The following is a 5067-nucleotide window of genomic DNA, read 5'->3' as shown; positions in this document are numbered from 1 at the left end:
GTCGTTTTTAGCCTTTCCAGAAACATTTCTACTGGCTAGCCTCCACTGATGCCAGCAGCACCCTGAACCAGAGTTGTGACAACAAAAATGTCTCCAGACCTTGCCAAATGAACCCTGCTGGGGATAAAGGAGTTTCCCCAGGTCAACATCAACAGCTGCTGGAAGTGAAATAGGAAGTCAGTGGAGATTACTGAGCAGAGAAGTGATATAACATGATTTTATATATATATACATATATATATATTTTTTTTTTCTCACCGGGATAGACAGTGATAGAGAGAGGGAGAGAGAGAGAAAGCACCACACCCCCTGTGGGGACAGTCAACTGCAATCCCTTCTCCATTCTCTTTTTGGGATTTTAGGCATGCATGCATGCATACACACCTGGTGTGTTTTTCAAGCCACTTGATCTGGGACTCAAACCACACAACTGGCCATGGGCAGCTGGTTAATCACCATGCCATCTGCAGGCCCTGATGTATAATTTCAAAGGATCAATCACTGTGTCCTATTAAAAACCATCTTGAGGGGTGAGGAGAGAAGAGCAGGAAAGAAGCAGGAAGACCATTTAGGATAATCCAGGGAATTAATCAAGGATGTCACAATGGAGGTGGTGAGAAGTGGTTAGATTTTGGATATATCTGGATATACAGCCTGTAAGATGTCAAAGAAAGGAGTTAAAGCTTAGTGGAAGATTCTTGGCCTAAGCAACTGAAAAGATACAGCTGCCATAAATTGAGATAGGGAAGACAATGGGGAGAGCAGATTTGGGGTGGGAAATCGTTAGCTCAGATTTGGTATACAAAGTTTGAAATGAAATTCCAATAATCTAAGTGACAGAATATGAAGCATTAAACCAGACAGTGGCAGCAGAGATGGATAAGGTACTTTGTATTCAAGACATAGCCATTTTGATTTAAAAAAAAAAAAATAAGGTTTGGTACTGAAATGAAGGACAGAAAGGGAAGACGTGGGATGTGACCTTGTGATTTTATTTTTCATTTCCAAAGCATGCATGTGCTTGCTAGAGAGAGACAGAGAGATAGAGAGGGAGGAAGTACTCCCTAATGGCCACAATCCCTTCCCCATTACTCTATCCTGTCAGGACTTTGGGAGCGTGTGCATACACACATACACACACACACACACACACACACACACACATACATAAGTCCAGTGTGTTTTTCAAGCCATGGGAGCCAGTATTCTATCTGAGGTCCACCATGTGGGATTTGGCTCCATTAACCACTAGGCTACAGGGCCAGCTTGGCCTTGTGATTATAATGGCTTGTATGATGCTGATGGTAGGGTAAAGATGGATCCTTAAACAGTGAAACAGAATCTGGCAATTAAAAAAATATATATAGAGAGAAACAGGGAAAGGAAAGATGTCAGTCTTGGGCAGCCTGTGGTGTGGTCATTAAGGTGGCTAGATCCTGCATAGCCAACCTTATGATTCAAGTCTCAGACCTGGTGGCTTGAGAAACACATCGGGTGTGTGTGTATGCAGGCCCCAAATCCCTAGAGGTTGGAGAAATGGAGGATAAGGGATTGCAGTGTGGCCATCCCCCATGGGAGGTGCTTTCTCACTTTCCCCCTCTCTCTCTGTCTCTGGCCAGTGAGTGCATGCACCTTCTGGCAAATTTTAAAAAATGATGGAAATCTTACCAATAATCATAGTGGGTTTGAGATACAAAAGGGACAGCCAAGAGGAAAATTCTAGGAGAGAACTGGCACTGTAGCACTGGTGCTCAAGAGCAGTCATGCAGCTAGAGACAGAGGGAAATCTCCCCGGAGGAGTTCCAGATCCATTGAGGGAGATAGACAGGAGCAATGAAGGATGCTAAAAGATTGAAAAGGAGCCATCAAAGGCAACCAGTGAAGGAACAGAGCATGGATGGTCGAGGATGAAGAGTTTTAGGAAAATCCAAACAAACATATTCAATTTAACTAATGCTAGGCTACAATATCAGCAGTAATACATGAAGTTACCTATGCTCTGGGCTAAGGCCAGTCCCCCTGTGAAACTAAAAGTAAGAACTTATCAAGAGTTGATTATTTAAACTTACTCACTGAACTTATACAACCCAAGTTTGTGAAATCACAAATAATGTTTAACTCTCAAACACAGCACATAGCAACGGACTACTACCATATATTACTGTATTTCATGAACAATCCATCCATACTGAAGTTTGTCCATAAGGATGAGTCAGAGAGGAGCTAAGCTGTGTTTTGTCCTTTGCTATCACTGATTATGTATGCATATCCTTGGATTTTACTAACATGTTCCTTATTTATTTAGCACACTTAGAAATGTGTGCCAAAAGAAAAGATTCTAGAAGCCCTTAAAGAATGATTCATAGGGCTAGCCTTGTAGCCTAGTGGTTACGGGAGCTGGATTCCACATGGCTGACTGTGGTTCAAAATCTCAGCTTCAGAGGCTTGAAAAACACACTGGTGTGTGTGTGTGTGTGTGTGAATGCTCCCAAATCCCGACAGCATGCAGAGATGTAGGAATGAAGAAGGGATTAAAGCATGATTGCACCCCACTTAGGGGTGCCTTCTCCCTTTGTCTCTGTCTGTTGAGTGTAAGCATCTTCTGGCAATTACAAAAACAGAATCATTCATAAATCATGTAATTAAATGCAAAGTAGTTTGAACTCGGCCTGATTAAGCCATTTATATTTAGACAAACCAGAAAAAAAAAAAGTATGTACTTTGAATAAAGGTTACAATTACATTGAAAAAAAAAAATCCTTGATTCTCATTAGATTGGCCCTTCATTTTCTTACCTCCTGATTTCAAAAGGAAATGACTTTTGCAATTCCCTGAGATCTAAATTAGAGGCTGTGTTTCCATGACTTACTGAGAAAGCTTAGCTTCCTCCTCTCACCCACTTCTTCTCTGGGAGCATGATCCCAATCTGGGGCTGCCAAACGTTTCAAAATACATGCCTAAACTGGACGTGATGGCACGTGCCTGTAATCCCAACTACTTGCAAGGCCAAGGCAGGAGTGCAGGTTCGATGCTAGCCTGGGAAGCACTTGAGACTCTGTTTAAACCCCTCCCCCCACAAGACTCTATACCCTTCTAGTAACTGCTCTGTGTGCTGCAATGAACTGCCCTAGTGCAACAGATGGAGTGTATTTCCCCCTTTCCATCAGAATTCCAAAACAGTCATATTCACTCACAATTCCCTTAACCTTTGTTGAACTCTGTGACTTGTAGCAGACTTTTGCCTGGCTCCAAGGAGAGCAGGGCACATGTGAACAGGCAGAGAACAGCACCCTGGCTGCTTTGGGCCTTCCAGTCAATTCCAGTTCTGCTACTGATGTAAAAAATATCTGAGTAGGGAGCAACAATTGGTGTAATGGCTATGTCGCTGGACTCCCATGCAGTCAACTGTGCTTCGAGTCCCGGACCCGGTGGCTTAAACTCACGCTGGGCATGTGTACGTGTGTGCCCAAGATCCCGAGAGGAGAATAGAGAAGAGACTGTGGTGTGGCCATCCCCCCGGGAGGGGGGTGATTTCTCGCTTTCTGTCTCTCCATCTTTCTCTATCTTTCTGGTGAGTGCACAGGCCTTATAGCAAAAACTTCTTTAAAAAAAAAATTATGAGTAAAGGAGGAAAGTCCTAACTAGCTGGAAAGATTTCCATTTCCAACATATGGCAGGACACTGGCTATCTGAAGGTCATGCAGGAACAGCTCAGAGGTAGGGTCTGTGAAATGGGGCTGTGCTCCATATTCCTGCAAGGCTTTTAAATGTCAGAGTAGGGCCAGATGGTGGTGCAGTGGAAAAACCGCACACTCTTCAAGGATGACCTACATGTGAAGATTCTGAGTTACTGTCCAGAGACCTCCCTGAGTATGGTGGGCATGCCTGTGCCCCCGATCTAGGGCTGGCTGAAGCCAAGAGTGGATTGTGGCATCAAGACCCTGTTGAGGTTCTTGGGCCAGCAGGTGGCATGGTGGTTAGGGGGGCTGGACTCCCGCATGGTCAATCGTGGTTCAAGTCCTAGACCTAGCGGCTTGCTTTATCACTTTCTCTCCCTCTCTCTCCTTCTCTCTCTCTGTCTCTCTTTCTCTCTCACTCTGTCCCTCTCTGGTCAAATTAAAAAATATAAATAAAGTTAAATAAAATAATTCTTTTAAAAAAGAGAACTGAATACACCTTAAAAAAAAAAAGACCCTGTTGAGGTTCTCATTCTCTTTCTCTCTCTCCATCGCTGTCTCTGTCTCCCTCACACATAGAAGAAAAAAACCAGACCAGCAGAGTAGAAATGGCCAGATGATCAGGAGAGAAAGAAGGGGAAGTAGAAAACAATGTGGTGTTCTATCCAAACTAAGGTGTACACATTAACTCCCTGTACTTCTCAAACTTTTCAAGGAAAATTCTTAAGAGGGGAGGGCACTGACATTAATATGCTGCCAGTGCCTCAGGGTAGAAGCATTTAGCCTCGAATGCCACAAAGAACCACAGCCATTGACAATGTTTGTATTTTAGAAGTTCCTCTCCTCCAGCTCCAGAGAGGGAACGCCAAACAAATCAGCCAAAAGGAGAAATTGCAGTCAAGAAGGCTCAGATTTGTACACATGGTGCAGATGGTACAGATGTGGCGCTTAATCCCCTGCCCTGGAAGTGGCTGTGAGTCTGTACACAGTCCCTGGCATAGTGAGGAATGTGTGCACGTGTGTGTGCATGTGTATGTGTGTGTGGGGAGGTGGATCTACAGTGTAGATTCCAGTGAGCCCCAGCTTACTGTGCCTGTTTCTGGAACTGAAACCTCAGATTTGAAGCCTTTACTTAGTTTCCAGCTATTCTGCAGCAGGTTGGACTTCTGATTCAATTAGATCCAAACAGCCCTGGCTAGACCCTCTTCCAAGGAACTGCCTTCCCACCTCCTCACAAATTCTCATGAACAGCTGTTCTCCTGCCAAAGAACCCTAAAAGAGGTGCAGTCCTCTGGTGACTCCCATAGTGAGAGAAGAGGGCTGGGATGTTAGGCCTCCTCTGCCCCCTGGAGCGCCCCGTGGGGACCCAGGCAGTGTTCCCAAGACCAGC

General features: G+C 44.5%; 1 protein-coding gene across 2 annotated transcripts in view; it reads right to left on the bottom strand.

The window, feature by feature from the left end:
* The window catches only part of CA5B (carbonic anhydrase 5B), a 53507-nt gene that overhangs the window by 46866 nt on the left and 1574 nt on the right, over window positions 1-5067 (bottom strand). The window lies entirely within an intron of this gene.

Source organism: Tupaia chinensis, unplaced genomic scaffold (genome assembly GCF_000334495.1).
Source record: "Tupaia chinensis unplaced genomic scaffold, TupChi_1.0 Scaffold000567_1, whole genome shotgun sequence".
Lineage (NCBI taxonomy): Eukaryota > Metazoa > Chordata > Mammalia > Scandentia > Tupaiidae > Tupaia > Tupaia belangeri.
Note: the sequence above shows the minus strand (reverse complement) of the source record. Positions and strands in the feature narration are given on the sequence as shown.